This window comes from Anomaloglossus baeobatrachus, chromosome 5, assembly GCF_048569485.1.
Source record: "Anomaloglossus baeobatrachus isolate aAnoBae1 chromosome 5, aAnoBae1.hap1, whole genome shotgun sequence".
In the NCBI taxonomy this organism is placed as follows: domain Eukaryota; kingdom Metazoa; phylum Chordata; class Amphibia; order Anura; family Aromobatidae; genus Anomaloglossus; species Anomaloglossus baeobatrachus.
In genome coordinates, this window is record NC_134357.1 from 440,108,230 (window position 1) to 440,129,286 (window position 21,057).

General features: G+C 47.2%; 1 long non-coding RNA gene across 1 annotated transcript; it reads right to left on the bottom strand.

Moving 5' to 3' along the window:
- Positions 1-378: 378 nt before the first annotated feature.
- On the bottom strand, positions 379-20,735 carry LOC142310277 (uncharacterized). Its single transcript, XR_012754117.1, has 3 exons — positions 20,664-20,735; positions 13,101-13,223; positions 379-1,593 (listed from the first exon to the last, which is right to left on the bottom strand). It is a non-coding gene; the product is annotated as an uncharacterized LOC142310277 (long non-coding RNA).
- Positions 20,736-21,057: the final 322 nt, after the last annotated feature.

A 21,057-nucleotide genomic window follows, 5' to 3' on the forward strand; every position in this document is an offset into this window, starting at 1 on the left:
ACACATCGAGTTAATTAACCCGATGTGTAATGCAGCTACATGTGCAGAGAGCAGGGAGCCGCGCACACTGTTTAGCGCTGGCTCCTTGCTCTCCTAGCTACAGTACACATCGGGTTAATTAACCCGATGGGTAATGCAGCTACATGTGCAGAGAGCCGGAGCCGGCAGCACAGGCAGCGTGAGAGCTGCGGAGGCTGGTAACTAAGGTAAATATCGGGTAACCACCTTGGTTACCCGATGTTTATCTTGGATACAGCTTACTGCAGCTGCCAGACGCCGGCTTCTGCTCCCCTGCTCGCTTCATTTGTCACTCTCTCGCTGTCACACACAGCGATCTGTGTGTCACAGTGGGAGAGCGCCTTTGAAGAAAACGAACCAGGGCTGTGTGTAACGAGCAGCGATCTCACAGCAGGGGCCAGATCGCTGCTCAGTGTCACACACAGCGAGATCGCTAATGAGGTCACTGCTGCGTCACAAAAAGCGTGACTCAGCAGCGATCTCGGCAGCGAGCTCGCTGTGTGTGAAGCACCCCTAAATCAGAGTTTCTATTTCAATGGATAGCAAACACACAAAACCATCAGATATGTGATGTAAGAAAATCATAAGGTTTCTGTTACAATGGTATATTGTCTGTCTGTATATTCAAGACAAACACACAGAAATCCTTAAGTATATACAAGATTTTGTAACCATGTACACTTTGTCTGTCTGGTTAATCAATATGTTATAGTATAACATAATGTATAAACTCAAAAATAGCCATTTTTATATTTGCAATACATTCCACCCTTGGCTATTTTGAGCCATACATTATTTATACAAGGTCCCATACCCTAACACCATGGTTTTAGCGTACACTGTGTACAACACAAAGCAATGTATGCACAATAGAAAAAATTACTCCTAATATATAATGCATATATCCAAAAATCAGGTAACTAAGAAAGTACCCATTCCCACCATCTACCATTATCTTGTGTAATGTAATAAATCTAGTATATCTCTATCTCTACTTGTGGTATTTATAAATTTAGCCACCAAACAAGAGAATCGGCCTATTGCTTTAGCTGCATATGCCGCTACTGTTCCTACAATTATTATAGATAATCCTTGTATCTATGATTTTGTTAACAATTTTACATCTTGTGTATATGATAAAAAGGTCATTATATTGTTAATCTCATATTATTTCCTGCCCTCATACGTTTGCATTTTTTTATTTGTATGAGAGCCACAAATAATAGCAATCTCTTTATAGCCTGTCTGATTCTGTATTTTTAATTGTTGACATCTGCCTATTTTGCTTTGACAAGTCCTCTGATAAATCAGCTCATGTAACACTTTGAGTCCTTAGGACAATCATGTCTTCTGTTAGAGAATGTTCCCCAGTGCAGTTCATATAGGCACAATACAGATTGGAGGTGAAGTTTTGGGTCACATCTTCTTCTTCTAGGTCTTATTCTGTTTGGTTTTCAATAAGGCCACATTTTCCATGGTTGGTCTCTGTTTTCGGTCTGAAGGTTGCTTGGCTTCTGACGGAAGTAGATCCATGCCCATGGTGGCGCCAATGATGCAACATTTCCAGAGTTTGATCTAAAGGGACAAAAATACACATATTACTCATCTGTCAGTTGGGATGTATTCCCACTTTTCTTGTTTCATAACTGTCAGCACATTGTCTGCTCCTTGAGCAATGACTTCAGCAGGTTCTGGAATACCTTTGTCAGTCAATTGTTTCACCCAAATTTTTGCACAATCATTGATAGGATGTGAAGATCCAAATCATTTATCTTCTCTGCAGAACTGAAGGAGCCCTCCCTCTGACTATCTACATTTTAGAAATAGACAGTACCATCAACTGAGCTATTCTATCTCACTTCTGTATTAACATGTCACTGTCTCCACTATTCATTAGAATTACCTTAATTAATAATCCTGATCTATCCCTTCTCTTATTAACTGAAATCAGTTGAAGGCCAAATCTGACCTTTGGACTATGAGACCATCATACTGAGATGGCATTTACAAGCCTATTGTGGTCCTGATTGAACATACACATGAAACAAACAACAACCATTAGGTAAATACAATACCCATTCATCACAATGGGATGATTACTTGTTTCATTGTTTTAGCCTGATTGCTCTAATAACATGTAAGGCTATGTGCACACGGTGCATTTTTCGCGGCGTTTTTGCGCGTTTTTCGGGTGCGTTTTTGGCCTCAAAACTGCATGACTTTGCTTCCCCAGCAAAGTCTATGAGTTTTCATTTTTGCTGTCCCCACACAGCGTTTTTTTTCAGCTGCGTTTTTGTGGTGACCACAAAAACGCAGCATGTCAATTATTCCCGCGTTTTTCACTGCGCTTTTCATCCATTGAGTTCAATGGGATGTTGAAAGACGCAATGAGAAACGCAAATAGCTGCGTTTTGGTGCGTTTTGGTGCGTTTCTAAGACCAAAAACGCAGCTATAAACGCAGGAGGTGGGTAGTAAAGTGACGTGTACAGGAAGAGGATTCCTTCTGTCAGTATAGACAGAAGCGTGAATCCTCCCGGTACCGTCACCGTCGCTTCCACCTCCCGTCCTGTGCATGTCAGCTGCCGTGCGGCGCCATGTACAGGCAGGAGGTGGAAGCGGCTGCGAAAACAAAAGTTAACAGTAGAAAAAAAAAAAAAAAGTTATACTCACCTGTCTGCAGACTCTCGGTGCCATGCCCGCTCCCAGCTCCTCTCACGGTATCGCCACCCCCGCTCCGGCTGTGTGCAGACGGCCGGGAAACCTCCGGCTCCGATGGATGCAGGACCTGGCGATGGATCACCTGATGCAGTCACCTGACGCATCAGGTGATCGTAAGTATCGCGATGACGCGGGCGCCCGGCCGGTATCAGCGGATGCGTCAGGAGACTTCATCCCTGATAACCGGCAGCTGCTGCAGCGATCGGACAGGATCAGACTCCCACCCCATCGCTGCAGGAGCTGCCGGTATTCAGCACATAAGTGAGTATTATTATTTTTTATTTTTTTTTGCGCTGATGCATCAGCTGATTGTATAAAAGTCGTTTATACAATCAGCTGCTGTGTCATGTGATTCAGGCACTTGATCCTGACACATCATCTGATCGCTTTGCCTTCCAGCAAACCGATCAGATGATATTGGATCCAGATTGGACGGCGCGGGACCCTGATCCAGGATTACTGCGGAGGGGGGCTTCTTTATTTCAATAAAGATGGAGTCACTAATTGTGTTGTGTTTTATTTCTAATAAAAATATTTTTCTGTGAGTTGTGTTTTTTTTTTATCTTTACTAGAAATTCATGGTGGCCATGTCTAATATTGGCGTGACACCATGAATTTCGGGCTTAGGGCTAGCTGATAATATACAGCTAACCCTAACTCCATTATTACCCGGCTAGCCACCCGTCACCAGGGCAGCCGGAAGAGTTGGATACAGCGCCAGAAGATGGCGCTTCTATGAAAGCGCCATTTTCTGGGGTGGCTGCGGGACTGCAATTCACAGCGGGGGTGCCCAGAAAGCATGGGCACCCTGCACTGTGGATTCCAATCCCCAGCTGCCTAGTTGTACCCGGCTGGACACCAAAATTAGGCGAAGCTCACGTCATTTTTTTTTAAATTATTTCATGAAATTCATGAAATAATTTAAAAAAAAAGGGCTTCCCTATATTTTTGGTTCCCAGCTGGGTACAAATAGGCAGCTGGGGGTTGGGGGCAGCCCGTACCTGCCTGCTGTACCCGGCTAGCATACAAAAATATGGCGAAGCCCATGTCATTTTTTTTTTGGGGGGGCAAAGAAATCCTGCATACAGTCCTGGAAGGAGGATGCTGAGCCTTGTAGTTCGACAGCTGCTGTCTGCTCTCCTGCATACACTATTGGATCGAGGATGCTGAGACTTGTAGTTCTGCAGCTGTCTGCTCTTCTGCATATGCTGAGCCTTGTAGTTCGACAGCTGCTGTCTGCTCTCCTGCATACACTATTGGATCGAGGATGCTGAGACTTGTAGTTCTGCAGCTGTCTGCTCTTCTGCATACACTAGTGGAGAATGAAGAACACATTGAAGAAGGAAATGACATCAGACCTTTTTTTTTTTGTTCACTGATAAAAAACGCATAAAGACGCAGTGAGCAAAAACGCAGCAAAACGCGTGCGTTTTTTGCCGCGTTTTTTTGACGCAGGTGCGTTTTTGTGCGTTTTTCACGGCCAAAAACGCACAAAAACGCAGCGTCAAAAAAACGCAGCGTGTGCACATAGCCTAAAACTCTGGTCTCCAGTCTAAAAAGAAAGCACAAACATGATTAGAATACAAGCTCAAATAATACACAAAACACAATTTTATCCAGTCCATTATCCATATGCTAAAAGATTCACATCTAACTTGGCAGCCAAAAAAGCTCACTATTTACCCAACCATATTGGTATATTTTGCTGTATTAATTATCAGCATGGGTATGTAAATATATGACCAACCAAACAATAGCAAAAATAATTGCCCTTCCAATAGACTGAACACTGGGATTCTCCTGGTTTCCAGTCTCTCCTTTGTGAACATTTGGATGGCTCTGTATTGTTTATGAGCAGGAATGGCTTTTATATTATTTTTCTCTTTACATATTTCTGTACATTCTGTATTGGTGGCAATCTCCTCTGTGGTCTCAATATTACCCTTATCTTTTTCAATCTCCTCTGTGGTCTCAATATTACCCTTATCTTTTTCAATCTCCTCTGTGGTCTCAATATTACCCTTATCTTTTTCAGTCTCCTCTATGGCCTCAGTATTACCCTTATCTTTTTCAGTCTCCTCTATGGTCTCAATATTACCCTTATCTTTTTCAATCTCCTCTGTGGTCTCAATATTACCCTTATCTTTTTCCCCCCATCTATCTTCCATTTCAGATGAAGACATCTTGGTGGAAGATGATGACAACCTCTTCTGCTGGGCTTTGATTTCCTGCACTAAACATCTGACTTCAGCGTAAAGATCCCCAAACCCCAGTGCTGTGGGCTGTGCTGGTGACGATAAGAAAGTGGGCCCTCTTTCTCCCCGTGTCCTGCTTTGCCTGCGCTGTGGAGATTCAGAATCTTTTGTTGCAACCTTTTTATTATGTGAAACCCCTGACTTTTTATAGAGTCTTCTCCTTTGATACAATTTTCTCTTTTGATACAATTTCCACATCTCGTCAGTACTAATCCCGTCTATTTTATCCCAGGGAACACCATCCTTTATCAGGGCCATAAACATATCTCTCCTGGTAACGCGGGATCTACGATTTTTACTACTTTTGACGTTGTTACACTGTTCTTCAAAATTAAGCTGACCTCTCTGTTTGGGACCCCATTCTCCCAGACCCCCTAACTGTCGGATCGCCTTCAATGTATTGGCGATGGGTTTCCCAGTCTGATTTACCATTAATGCCATCATGACATGTTTATAAGCTGGAGGGGCATTTCTAATGATACAATTTCTGATAGAAACACTTACAATAACTTGCATGTAATTGTCATATGTACTTGCTGAAATAGCATTTTTCATAGCCTCCTCCTTCAATCTCCGAGCACAATCTTTCAATGTAAACCATGGTTTTTCATTGGGCGGCCAGTCCGCCTCAAATAGGTATTTATGCTGCAATGCCATAGCCACAACATCCATCATACTACACACCACATGTGGTTGCTGAACCATCAAGGAACAAAATGCCTCCTTCACTACAGGCTCATGGCTGAGTTGAACAAACTTTGGGCCATCCACAGCATCCAGATGCACTCCATGAGCCCCTGCCTCCCATAATCTGACTATCCAAGTTATCAAAGGTTCATTTGGCCTTTGTGAAAAACGATCAAGAAGCTGACTGCAATCCTGTACCATATTCCTGTTCTGTTTACCTGTACCTGTTTCTACAACTCGTCTATGGTATATAGGATGAACTTTTCTTGGGTTAAGAGGAGGATCACTTTCCTTCTCCCCACTGAAATGTTCATCCTCCTGTTCTGGGTCGGTGTCGTTTTCAGAATCAGTTGAGCTCCATACGTCACCATTCCACTCATCTGAGTTCCCCTCTGTCCCTGTTCTGGCTATGGCCAAAGCTACTTCCTTTCTATTCTCCTTCCCTCTCTTCTTTCTGTATTTATACTGCTCTATACATACAGCAGACTTGTCTGCATCATGCTGATATCCATCACATTTGTCCACTGACAACTTATTCTGACACTGTGCTGTAACCAATGCAGTCTGGACCTCACACAACTGTCTCTCTAATTCCTGAACTTTTGTTACCATACGTATCTTTTCCTGATGCTGTTTTCTATATGCAGACAACAGGATCCATCCACGCCTAGCAACAGCACCCAATTCTTTACCTTTTTCCACTTTTACTTTTTGCAAGCATTCAACCACATCTACAGGTTCAGCATTTTTCAAACATTTGTCCCATGGTTCACTCAAACCAACACTATGCGACCACTTGGTTGCTAAAATATCATAGGGACTCTGTTCCCAACCTGGAATCTCAATGCATTCACTCACAACCACTTTTTTCTTAAAAAGAGGCATAGTTTACGCAATATCACACTAACAAAAATAACATCAGAGCCTTCTGCGTAAATCCTGTTCACAGCGCCAAATATGTTATAGTATAACATAATGTATAAACTCAAAAATAGCCATTTTTATATTTGCAATACATACCCAGGCATGATAAACCACAAAAGCTGGGGGCTGGTATTGTCAGGCTGGGGAGACCCCTATTTATTGAGCCGCCCCGTACCTAAAAATAGCAGCCTGCAGCCACTCAGGATTGTCACATCCATTAGATGTGACAATCCCAGCACTTTACCTGGCTCTTCCTGGTTGCTCTGGGGCGGTGGCAATCAGGCTAATATGAAGTTAATCACAGCCCACAGCTGCCTCTAAGCCAGATATTAATCGTCAGGGTCTATGAGCCCCCCCCCTTAGTAATCTGTAAGTGACAGTAAATAAACACATACACCAAGAAAAAACAGTTTTTTGTAATTAAATACATCACCCTCATAAGCCTCTTGATTAGGCTACATTCACAGGACTGCCCCGTTTTTGCGGTCTGCAAAAAAATGGTCATGTTTTTTCACGAATGCAACTGTGTGGCATCCGTTCCGTTCAGACCACAGCTGGCAGCTTCACCTTGGCTGGTACTCCAAAACAGAGGGCACCCCACGCTATTTAAAATTAAATAAATAATTTAAAACAAAAAACGTGGGGTCCCCCCCAAATTGCATCACCAGCCAAGGTAAAGCGGACAGCTGTGGTCTGGTATTCTCAGACTAGGGAGGTCCACTGTTATTGGACACTCCCCAGCCTAAAAATAGCAGGCTACAGCTGCCCTAGAAGTGGCGCATCCATTAGATGCGCCAATCCTGGTGCTTCGCCCCAGCTCATCCCGCTCCCTGGTGCGTTGGCAATCGGGGTAATATATGGGGTTGATGCCAGATGTGTAATGTCACCTGGCATCAAGCCCTGGGGTTGGTGAGGTCAGGCGTCTATCAGATACCCGACATCACCAACCCAGTCAGTAAGAAATAAAAAATAGACAACAAAAAAAGTTTTATTTGAAAAAACACTCCCCACATTCCTTCTTTCAACAATTTATTGACAAGAACAATCCAATCCGGGTCCGGCATAATCCAATAAGGGGGTTGCACGGCGATCCATACCATAGTCAATGAGACTCCCAGTCAATGAAGAACAAAATGTTCCCCATTGGCTGGGAGAGCCATGCAGTGACCTGAGCTAACATCAATAGGTCAGCCCAGGTCACTGCAGGGGATGCCGAGCGCTGCCATCAGGAGTTTAGATGAGATCATTACCTGCAGTAACGATCTCCTGCTCTCCTGACGTCAGCGCTGTCACTGACTTCTATGCCCGCCGCGTTCTCAGCAGTATCGCGTACTGCTAGTGACAGTCTCGGGCCGCCCGCGAGACGGGCAGAGAAGGCAGTGACCGCGGTGACGTCAGGAGGCAGGAGATCGTCACAGCAGGTAATTATCTCATCTAATCTAACCTGCAGCTACATGTGCAGAGAGCAGGGAGCCGCGCACACTGAGCGCTGGCTCCCTGCTCTCCTAGCTACAGTACACATCGGGTTAATTAACCCGATGTGTACAGCAGCTACATGTCACAGTGCAGAGAGCAGGGAGCCGCGCACACTGCTTAGCGCTGGCTCCCTGCTCTCCTAGCTACAGTATACATCGGGTTAATTAACCCGATGTGTACTGCAGCTACATGTCACAGTGCAGAGAGCAGGGAGCCGCGCACACTGCTTAGCGCTGGCTCCTTGCTCTCCTAGCTACAGTATACATCGGGTTAATTAACCCGATGTGTACTGCAGCTACATGTCACAGTGCAGAGAGCAGGGAGCCGCGCACACTGCTTAGCGCTGGCTCCCTGCTCTCCTAGCTACAGTACACATCGGGTTAATTGCACGATGTGTACTGCAGCTACATGTCACAGTGCAGACAGCAGGAGCCGGCGCTGGCAGCGTGAGAGCGGCGGAGGCTGGTAACAAAAGTAAATATCGGGTAGCCACCTTGGTTACCCGATGTTTACCTTGGTTACAGCTTACCGCAGCTGCCGGCTCCTGCTCCCTTCATTTCGTCGCTCTCTCGCTGTCACACACAGCGATCTGTGCGTCACAGCGGGAGAGCGACGACCAAAAAATGAAGCTGGACATTCAGCAACGAGCGGCGACCTCACAGCAGGGGCCAGCTCATTGCTGGATGTCACACACAGCGACAGCGACGGGACGTCGCTGCAACGTCACAGGAAATGGTGACGTAGCAGCGACGTCGTTGTCGCTGTGTGTGATACCACCTTTAGCAGTCAGTGTCCCGCTCCCTGCCAGCCCCGCGGCGTGAGAAGTGCGGGCATCCGCGGGGCTGGCGCGGGACACAGACTGATGCACATACACAGATGACCCATGATGACACAGACAGCGCGCACGGGGGGGGGGGGCTGAACAGTTCCCAGGGCGTCAGGCAGTAAACATGATAAAGCGCTGGGGACACAGCGCTGACAGTGTATCTGACAGCAAGTGTTCCTTGCCTTATTGAACTGGACACTGAATCGGCTGGAATTCAGGGCGCACGTAGCTGGGCACAGGAGGCGGGGGAGGGAGACTACGGAGTGTGTGGGAGGTTGTGGGCAGAGTACAGGGTGCAGGGGAATGTGTGGGAGGGTGCAGGGAAGGGGGCGGGGCTCATCACACTGTACAGCCCAGCAGGGAGGCGACATGCTGTTCCAGATTTGCATGTCAACATGGCCCTGCCCATGTTGACATGAAAAGACCGGAAGCAGCAAAATCGCGGCAGGAGCGGTCACATGACCACTCTGAGCCGGGGGAGAGGGGCTGACAGCGGGGCAGGTAAGTGGTCTCTATCTACTTACCTGCCCCAATGTAGCCCAATAGTGTAATAATGAAAAAAAGTCAAAAGAAGCCGGATAACCCTTTTAACAGAGTCAATATTAGTGTAGTCACCAGTTTGGATGCCATTGACTGCAGTGGTCACAAAATACTTTTGTGCAAGGAAGAACAGAAACCTGCTGGAGAGCCTGGAATTGTCAGAATGGTCACCATAGCTGCCCACATATTATGGTCACCACAGCACCCCAATGTAGGGGACTGCAGCCCCTACTAAGGATGTTGTGTCACTGTGGCTTTATGACTGTGTTGCACTGTGTCTTTAGGAGACTGGCTCTTCTGCAGAGCACAGTGGAATGACCTGGATCTCCCCTAACGCTGTGTGCTTGTGTGATCTGCCATGAGAAAGTGGAAACTGAAGCAGAAAGTAGCTGGTTCAGAGAGCTCCAGGAGACACCGAAGTACGCAGATAGGAGAGTCGGCATCCGGCCTGCCAGAGTTCCTCACCTGATGAGCCCGGCTGTCCGGGGAACTATAGAAGAGAAGCCCTGCATTGCCCGGGAGCAGCGGTTAGGGAACCATATTAGGCCTCCATAGTCAGTGTGGTATCCGCATCGTCCCTTTGAAGGAGACCAGCTAAGATAGTGGACAGAGCAGGGTTGGTTAATGCTGGTTAATGCTGAATATGTGCATATCACTGTATTGCTATTGAACTTGTATTGTATACTGTACTACCAGTTGTGGTGACCTGGGCCGTTTGCCAAAAGCTAAAGTATATACTGTTGTATATTGAGCTGTTTTTGCTTCCACAGTACCCCTATCAGGCCTACCCGCCACCTCCAGCTATGGACTTGAGGAGCAGCCCCTCCTCTGAAGTTCCATACCGGCTTCCACAGTACCCCTATCCGACTTAACTGCCACCTCCAGCCATGGGCCATATCAACCAGGCTCCCCGTGGTCATATGGATCTTACCAACCCCCCATGGAAATCATACCACGCAATCAAAATAGGCCATGGAGGAGTGAATATGTCATCTGCTGGCAGTGTGGAGGACAGGGTCATTGGGCCCGAAATTGCCGGAGGGGACCCACAGCCAAACCAGAGCCGCCGTTAAACTACCAGCCCCCACAGTACAGTGGCAACCTGTGGGGGAAGCCCAAAGGGAGACCGCCTCGTATGAGACTGAACATCTGGTAGCAGGTAGTCCCATCATGCGTGCTGAATTTGAAGGCATTCCCATAGATTGCTTGATTGACACGGGTTCCCAAGTGACAATCCCATATGATGCTCCACACCCAACTCCCAGGACCAATAAGAAAAAAAGTTTAAAACCATATATCTTATCATGGTTCCTCATCCACCTTAGTCTCTATGTAGCCTTCTAGCTGGGATTGCAGTGGACCAGTGCACGTGGCTTCAATCTGTGATGTTGTAAACAAGTACGAGAATCCAGTGGCACAGAGAGTGCCTACTCAGTGGTACAGTAAAACAAGTGGTCATTTATTAACTATATACAGCTTATCAAGAGAAGGTGTAGCAATTTGTAAATCAATGACAATAAAATACACTACAGTTCTTTTTTTCTAGCGGTTATTGTCTGTCCCTATCGCCCTAGACTAAATCCGGCATAAATCCTAAGTCATATGAAAAGATTCTTTAAAGGGCAACTTTTGACTTTTAGGATTGCTATTTCTAATAGATGGCACTAGAGTTTGTCTCCTTCCTCCCTGAAGAGACAATTTGAATATTTCCCAGAGGAGCATTGCAGCTATAAGACTCCTCACTGGCAGCCAGATTGGTTTGTCAGTCTCCTGAATGAGAAATGTTTTCCCCTTAGACCCCACTATAGCTTCTCATACAGCAAGATCAGATCTCATACTTTGCACTGACAAGAGGCAATCACCCTGAAACACTGTGTCTGCAAAATGAGGTTCTGATCTGGGATAAATCCTGGGTCATATGAAAAGGCTTGTTAAAGGGCCACTTTTGAATTTTAGGATTGTTACTTCCAATAGGTGGCGCTAGAGTTTGTCTCCCTCCTCCCCGAAGAGACAATTTGGACATAGCCTTAATAGTATCACGATCGATGTGGCCAAGTCTGTCCCTGGAGTATACTGAAAATACTTTGATCAAGTAAAAACATCCAGCAGAAGGGCATCCTGTGAACATAAATGACTTGTCAAAAAAAACGGATCAGAGGAAATTGTCAAGAATAGTTCTGACAAACAGGTGGAACTCAATCAATGAAATTACAGCCAGATACAAAACTGGTGTCCAGCTAATGTGTCCGAGTAGACAGACGACTCATTATTTCTTAGTAGCGATGGATTATAACAGAAGATGAGTCCGTGTCTCCTCGTCATGGTGTTGCCCATTTTGCCTTCAGACCAGTCTTTGGCTATAATTGTGAAAAGTCTGTTACCATATTTTCTTTATTTGCTGATTACTAACATGTCTATCCAATCTGTGAATTCTATAATTTCATTACTTTTCCGTCTTGGTATAAGTTCAGTGTAGGCCATGTTTTTCAGTTAGTGTGTTACAGATAAGCACTGGCACATTGTAATAAACACTTTGCGGGAAGGACTACATTAGGACATGTACCATCCTGTTAATGAGCCTTACAAGTCATTGTTAGATCGCTTTACCTTCTAAAGATAATTCTGTAAATAATGTAGGGTAACCAATACTTATGCAATGCTGTGATATAATAACTGTTCTGACTACAACATGCAGATTCTACTTATTTAATGACCTTTAAATTATTTGCTGTACATCAAGAAGAGTCTGTACAAAGAGGAATCGCAACTCGTAATTTTCAACCGTGCAGATTCTTTGTTGGGAAATAAAATGTGCTTGGTACATCGTTACCGTGGTTACCAATGTACAAGTGCTTATTAATGTGATAATAGTGACAGCTCTACATCTTTTCACTCGTTCTTCCGCTCTTTTCGCCTACATTCCACAGCTGAAGTCTGTTATACTGTACCGCCAACTCGTCCTGATACAACCACATCCAAGAGACGCATCCCTTAATGGTGAAAAGTTTCTGCCATACAGAAAGTAGTGGAAAGAAAGCAGTCACTACAGTCTTGTAAAACCTACTCTTTTCCGTAAGAGGCAGGATTCTGGTAGTAATATTCTTGTACATAGGGGCAGTATTATATTATTGAACATAGGAGACAGTATTATAGTAGTTATGTTTTTGTACATAGGGGCAGTATTATATTATTGAACATAGGAGGCGATATTATAGTAGTTATGTTTTTGTACATAGGGGCAGTATTATATTCTTGAACATAGAGAACCGTATTATAGTAGTTATATTTTTGTAAATAGTAGGCAGTATTATAGTAGTTATTGTCATGAGTCCTCCGCTCACTGCATCTAGGACGCAATGAGTGACTGTCTGCTTGACTATGCAATCAGGGTGGGATGAGCTGTCAGTTTGGTGAGTGACAGTTTACTCGCCTAATCAGGTACTAGGATGTGCTGAACTGAATGACAGCTTAGTAGTCCAATCTGGTTCTAGTAGGTGCTGGATTGTTCAGGTTTTGCAAATTCCCAGTGATTGCCCAGCTATTTAGACTTTGTCAGTACAATGGAGGAACGGTAACATGGTAATGGTGGAATTCACACTCAGACTGAGAACGCTTCATCCTGAGTCCATCTCCTATTAAGTATTGGATAACTTACCCGTGGGGTTGATGTTGGGTATCCCATGGTTGCGTATTCATAATTAGAGATAACCTGTCAAGGTTCAGTTTGCCGACTTTCCCGATGTTTGCCAAACAACCCGACTCACGTATCCAAACACCACTGAATTCAATGGGAGGCAAAATGTATGTGTTAGTAAGGGTTAAGGAGGCTGGTGTTAGTAAGGGCTAGGGGGGCTGGTTTTAGTAAGGACTAGGGGGGTTGCAAAAGAAAGAAAATAAGGAATAAAGTAGGACAGTTATAATTACTGAACCTCCTGTGCGGTTGTCACATTGCTTCTGGGTTCACTCATTAACCGTCATACATGTTCACTGCTTCCCCCACCCACCCGGCAGTCCTGGTGTCTCTGATTGGTTTCAGTTAGACCGCGCCCCCAACCTGTATGACAGCATCTGTGATTGTTTGGAATCACACACGCTGTCTTGGTCCCCTAATGCAGTGTAAAAATAAATAAATAAAAATGGCACATGGTCCCACGTATATTGATACCCAGGGCAGCTAAAATAGATGGCTACAGGCTGCAGCCCCCAGCCGTGTGTTTATCTTGGCTGTGTATCAAAATACAAGGGATCCAATGCGGCTTTTTTTAAATTATTTAAATAATATTTTGATACCCAGGCAAGATGGGGAGGCCCATGGTTACTGGGTCCCCCCAGCCTAAAAATAGCAACCTGCAGCCGCTCAAAATTGTTGTATCCATTAAACATGACAATCCCGACACTTTACCTGGCTCATCCCGATTGCCACTAATCTCTAGATTAGTAATGGAAGGGGTCTATGAGACCCCCCCCCATTACTAATCTGTACGTGAAAAGAAACAAAACACCGAAAAAATTATTTATTTGACATAAAATACAAATAACCTCACCCCTTTATTAACCCTGAAAACACCCAGATCTGAAGTAATCCACAAGGACGTCGACCTGCTCTGCTCATTCATAAACAGGCTAGCAAGAGTTAACCTCTGCTAGCCTGTTCGTTATGCTTCTTTGATCACATGTTGTAAGGAAGCCATTCACTTCTGCTTCACTCATTTTTAGGCTGGAGGAAATCTTCTAGCTACGTGAACTATAGGTTATACTGTGTTGGTCTGTGGTATCCCAGACTTCCTGAAGAAAGAGTTGCTTTGTGCTTGGTGTTTATGTGGAGTTACCCATCATCTTGTTGCTTCCACCCTGCTCTTGTTTTCCTCCTAATCTCTTATTGTCTTATACTTCTGTGTGCATGCTGTGTGAGAGTTTTGGTTTCCCCTGTTTGTCTATTGTAGGTTAAATCACACCTCTGTCCCCGCCCCCCTTGGGGGAGGAGGAGGGGTATAAAATCAGTGCCAGTCAAGAGCAGAGCCAGGAAGAAGACTCAGACATCCCCACCATTAGGGATGTCTCTGAGAATAGGGATAACACAGAGCCCCCTAGCCTAAGGGTCAGCTTAGGGGCCCTGGTTTCCTGATGTCCACATAGTCCCTCATGACAGTAGCCTTGATTCCATGCCTCTTCTAGAACCTCAATCCTCAAATGTTCTTCAGAGTGTTGTAGTTTCCATAGTATCCTCAGAGTTGGAAGCAGAGATCCATGAAGCCCAGTTGTTGGCTGTTTCCACCACTCTCAAGTCCAAGTTATTTGTTGCTGTGTACCTGAGATTATTTCTATTGCAGAAATTTCATAATTCCATGTTGAGTGGTCACCCTGGGGTCAGAGCTACCGAGAAAGCTATTGCTATAACCTTTTGGTGGGCATCCATGCATATTGATATTAAAGGTTTTATATCCGCTTGTGAAACTTGCGCACGTACTAAAGTTTGTCATAGATGGCCCGTCAGGGAATTGGCTTTATTACCAATTCCAGAAAGACCGTGGACTCACTTACGCATGGATTTCAATATTGATTTGCCTTAGGCGGGCTTTGCACACTACGACATCGCAGGTGCGATGTCGGTGGGGTCAAATCGAAAGTGACGCACATCCGGCGTCACTTGCGATGTCGTAGTGTGTAAATCCTAGATGATACGATGAACGAGCGCAAAATCGTCGTCATCGTATCATCGCTGCAGCCTCCGACATTTCCATAATGCCGGGGGGAGCGACAGGTACGATGTAGTTCCTCGTTCCTGCGGCCGCACACATCGCTGTGTGTGAAGCCGCAGGAGCGAGGAACTTCACCTTACCTGCCTCCCGGCTGCAATGAGAAGGACGGAGGTGGGCGGGATGTTTACATCCTGCTCATCTCCGCCCCTCCACTTCAATTGGCCGCCTGCCGTGTGACGTCACTGTGACGCCGCACGACCCGCCCCCTAAGGAAGGAGGCGGGTCGCCGGCCAGAGGGACGTCGCACGGCAGGTATGTGCGTGTAAAGCTGCCGTAGCGATAATAATCGCTACGGCAGCTTTCACTATATATCGAACGTGCGACGGGGGCGGGACTATCGCTGCAGCATCGGTAACACATTGTTACCGATGTTGCAACGTGCAAAGCCCGCCTAAGTCTGATGGGAGAACTATGATTTAGGTGGTAGTCAACCGATTCACTAAACAAGCCCACTTTGTTCTGGTACCAGGGTTACCTAATGCTGAAACACTTTCCAAGTTGTTCATCAATTATAAGGTAAGATTGCATGGAATTCTTCTGAACATTGTACTTTATAGGGGGGGTGCAATTTGTTTGTTGGAGATCGTTTTGTATAAAATTGGTTATTGATTTGTCATTTTCCTCTGCGTATCACCCTAAAACCGATAGACAAAGAGGACAAATCAGTAATTGGAATAAATTTTAAGATGTTTTGTTGCGTCTTAGCAGGAAGACTGGTCCTCAATTTTACCTCTTGGGGAGTTTGTTTTAACAGTCGGGTCAATCAGTCCGAAGGAACCTCGCCTTTCTTTTGTGATTATGCTTTTTATCCCCATTTTGCTGAATTGTCTAGGATAGGTTGTACGTGTTCTGGAGTACCGGGAGCCATACAGAAACTCAGGGATGTGTGGAGGGAGGTTCAAAAGAATATTGGGGAGGCCTAATTTCTTCAAAAACAGAAGGTCGATAGAATGCGGTCAGTAGATCCCATCTTCAAGGTAGGATATAAGGTCTGGTTTTCTTCTAAAAATATTAAGCTGAAGGTGCCATCTATTAAGTTGGGTTATAAATTCATTGGTCCGTACGAGATTCTGAAGGTGGTCAATCCAATTGCCTTTAGATTAAAACTGTTTCAGTCTCTTAAGTATGCCTGACGTTTTCACAGATCGCTGTTGAAAGAATTTGTCCCTTCAGCTTTGTCTCCCTCAACCCTGCCTTCTCCTGCTTCCATTGATGGGGTTTTACAGTATGATGTGTAGAGCATCATTGACTCTCAGAAGGTCAGAAATTCCCTTCAATATCTGGTTCATTGGAAGGGCTCCGGATCCATGAGAGATCCTGGATTCCTGCTCATTTTGTGATTGCTGATAGTTTGGTCCGGGCCTTCCATCATAGGTGTATTAGGGAAGCCTTAGGGAAAATGGTGGCAACCCCTAAAAGAGGGGGTACTGTCACTATTCCTCTGCTAATTGCATTTAGGATACAATGAGTGACTGTCTGCTTTGATTATGGAATTCGGGCATGCTGATCTGTCAGTTTGATGAGTAACAGCTCAGTCATCCAATCAGATACTGGGACATGCTGAGCAAGTGATTTATATGCCAGTTCAGTTATCCAGTGTGGTTCTCGGAGGTGCTTAGCTGTTCAGGTGTTCTATGTTCCCAGTAATTGTCCAGTTACTTAGCTGAGCAGTCTCTCCCAGAACTCTGCCAGTCATAGCATTCTGTTTGAGTGCTTGGTCTGCATTCCAGTGATGTGCTTGTTCTGATTATTGCTATCTGACCCCGGACCACGGCTTGACTACTCCTCTGCTTGCTCCCTGTACCCACAACGTGTCCACCTGGTATTCTGACTCTGGACCGTTACCTGATTATGTGGCGCCCCTGAGGTGTCAGGTGCCACAGAGTATGCACCCAGTAACAGGTGCAGTGCTAACCCCAGGTTCTTGGAAGACCAGTGCCGATAAATATCATTCAAACACACACATCTATGCCCTTTTCCCAGACTGGGTAAGAGGCTAGAGACAGATCTGTGCCGCCCTGGCAAAACCAGGGTGTCACAGTGGTCTGCATCCATCTTCATGGTGCAGATCTCACTCTCCCTTGGGGAGTTTCCCACACAGATAAACACCAGCCAATCAGGCCCTACTCACCCCCTCCCCAGGAAAATGGGAGGGGGCGAGAGGAGCTTAGGAAGGGCAGAGCAGAGTTTGAGCTGTAGTCAGTCTGCAGGAGGAGAGAAGTCTGGAAGCAGCTCCTGTGTGGAGCTAGGAAAAGTGGCAGTAAGGGCCTCAGGAATAGGCCAGCCACTTGTGGGACCCGAAGTGGACCGGGAGAAGGTAGTGGCCCCCCGGTGCCGACTGTCGGGACACAGTCCGGACCTGTGTATGAAGCAGACACAGACCTCAGGCAGGAGAAGAGCACCTGAATTACACACACGGGTGTGGGACCCGTCCTCACAGCATCCGTGGGCACCAGTTACCAGCAACTTAGTTAATTCCTGGACTCATGTCAGTTATTGCTTTATACTGTGAGTACTCCTGCACCACCCGGTCCAAGCCGTGGACTGCATTCGTCACTCCCCAATCCACTACACCAGGGTCCTGGGACATCAACACCCTACTCGTGGAGGGAAAATCATCACCTTGCTGCCCATCACCATCCCCGGGATCCTCTGACCGGCAGCGGCGGTGTTCCATTACCTCACCGCACACCACGGGTGGCGTCACGGATCATAGACTTACAAATTTCCCTTACATAATCCCCTTTTTGTTGTGGAGCCTGGGATCACAGACCAGGTCACGCCACCGTGATACCTACAGAAGTGACCCCTTGGCCTGGATCTGAGTACCCCCTATCCCTGGCGACACAGATCTGATGGATGGCCACCTATTGGTCGGGACTTATCCAATCAGCTAGTCAGAAATCCAGGAGGGGGAGGGGCTAGTCAGTGCAGTTGATGGGAGACACAGACCTAGTCAGTCAGTCAGTCAGAAGTCGACAGTCAGACAGAAAGTGTAAAGTGGCTTGTTGGGCTCAAGGCGTATGGTCGCCAGGGAGAGTACGGTGTGAGTACTCACGGGACTGAGCACCAGCGGGGTGCAGAGCCCTAGTTCAGGAAGACACTTTAAGCTCACCTGATAAATCTGCCCGGTGAGGGAATCATCAAGGTTCCTCACCAACATTAGTGTCCGGGGCACAGCAGCAAAGAGGGAACCCGGGAACTGGGACAGAGGTCCAACCCAAGAGAGGTTCAAGCTGCCTGCCATACGGGCGAGGACTGGGACAACAGGAGGGGACCCCAGAACGCTTCAGTCCACGGGGACCCACCAACAGTAGACGGGTGCATGGAAGTAAAGCTCACCAGGTCACCACACCGGCACTGGGAACAAGGGAATATCAGATTATCTGAGGCCCAGATTGGTAGAGACCAGCACCATCCAGGTTGCAGCTTCATAGCACCAGTGAGTAAAGAACAAGTTAAACTGCAGCCCCTGTGTTGTCTGAATTCTTCCTACACCCCTGCATCACCAACTTTCACCATACTACAACCATCATTATTCTCCCCTGGGACTTAGCTCTACTTGTGGAGGGCCATAACATCCAAGCTGCTCAGTACCAGCAGTCCCAGCAGTGAGAGACGTTACAGTGGCGATTTTCCTCACATAGCCGCAAACCGCAAGTGGTGTCATGAAAAAACATTTTCTTTATTTTTATACCCCTTCTTTTCCAGTGACACGTCCCCGTGATTCAAGGCCAGAGACTGAGTACCCCACTATCCCTGGGTGCGTCAATTACGTCTCAGTTTACACCTTGTATCCACAAAGAGCTCTCCTGGTATACTGACTCTGACTCATCCAACTACACAGTCTAGCCAATGAGTAAGTGACTAGCGTCACAGTTATATTCTTTTACATCAGGGGTTGAGGAACCTTTTTTCTGCCGGGGGGCCACCAACCTACCAACCTTCCGGCGCTGCAAAAAAGGGAGGAGGGTGACACACAGCACTGGGAGGGTAGCACACAGCACTGGGAGGCAGGCACAGCACTGGGAGGCATACACAGCAGCGGGAGGTGGGAGCCATATGGAGCAGCAGGAGGCATGTACAGTAGGGAGGCAGGAGGCTCACAGCACCGGGAGGCAGGAGGCTCACAGCACCGAGAGGCAGGAGGCTCACAGCACCGAGAGGCAGGAGGCTCACAGCAGCGGGAGGCAGGAGGCTCACAGCAGCGGGAGGCAGGAGGCTCACAGCACCAGGAGGCAGGAGACTCACAGCACCAGGAGGCTCAAAGCAAAGAGGCAGGAGGCTCACAGCAGAGAGGCAGGAGGCTCACAGCAGCAGGAGGGTGGTACAGCAGGGAGGCAAGGAGGCTCACAGAAACAGGAGAAAGACACAGCAAGGAGGCAGGAGGTCCACAGCAGCGTGAGGCAGGTACAGCAGGGAGGCAGGAGGCTCACAGTACCGGGAGGTTGGAGGCTTACAGCACCGGGAGGCAGACACAGCAAGGAGGCAGGAGGCTGCACAGCAGGGAGGCAGGAGGCTCACAGAAGTGAGAGGCAGGAGTTTCACAGCAGGGAGGCATGCACAGCAGTGGGAGGCAGGAGGCATGTGTGACGCCCTGGGCAAGCCAGGGGTCACAGGTCATGACACCACCACACCCTACACCCCGGATAGGTACACCAAAGCTACACAAAAATCCTTGTTGCCTTCCTCCAGGGGCTGATGTCCACACCAGGGGGTGGGCCAGGCGGTTGGCTCCGCCCACCGAGGAGTTCACAGCCCTGGAGGCGGGAAAACCGGGCAGATAGAGTTAGAGTTTGGAGAGGAGAGTTCAGCTAGGAAAGTGAAGGAGTAAACAGTGAAGTGGTAGAGGAGCAAGAGAGGAAGGAGAAGGAGGACAGTGAGAGTAGTGACAGAGAAAGTGACAGTTGAGAAAGCCTGAAGTTGGTCCGGGTGTGTGCCCCGGACTGAGAACAGCAAGGTCAGCAGACGGCGGTGACTGTCTGCAGGAGAGGCTACTTGGAGGTTGCCGAAAGGACCGTGGACGGGTGGTGGCCCGGCGGTACCGGAGCGGTATATGAAGAGAAGCCAGCACCATTGGCAGGGGCCTTTCGGATCCCGGCAAGGCTAGGAGTCGCCGTGAATTTACCAAATCCGTCAGTGAAGGGGACCTCCGGGTCTCCCAACAACCAAGTCCCGATTGAAGGCAACAGTCCGACCGTTAGAGACATGCACAGCAGAGAGGCAGGAGGTGTACAGCAGGGAGGCAAGAGGCTCACATCAGGGAGGCTTGCACAGCAGGAGGTGGCAGGTACAGCAGGAAGGCAGGAGGATCACAGCAGGCAGGCATGCACAGCAAGGAGGCTCACAACAGGGAGGCAGAAGGCTCACGCAGAGACAAGGTACAGCAGGGGGGCTTGCACAAAAGGGGGGGCTTGCACAACAGGGAGGCTTGCACAACAGGGAGGCAGGAGACTCACAGCATGTGCAGCTGGGAGGCCAGTAAACCTGCCGCTTCTCTTCTTCTGTGGGACGGGAACGCAACACATCTCATGCTTACCCCGCCCACAGTTACGTACCAGCACGCTGGCACAGGCCACACACCTTGATTTAAAGGGCCAGCAGCCGACAACCGTGGCTGCCGCCCGAGTACTGAACTCCTTGGGAATGTGCCCAGGGGGCCGCATAAAAATTAATGCTGCCCGCTGGCCGGAGGTTCCCCACCCCTGTTTTACATAGAGGGCAGTATTGTAGTAGTTATATTCTTGTACATAAGGGGCGATATTATAGTTGATATATTCTTGTACATAGAGGGCAGTATTGTAGTAGTTATATTTTTGTACATAAGGGGTGGTAGTATAGTAGTTATATTTT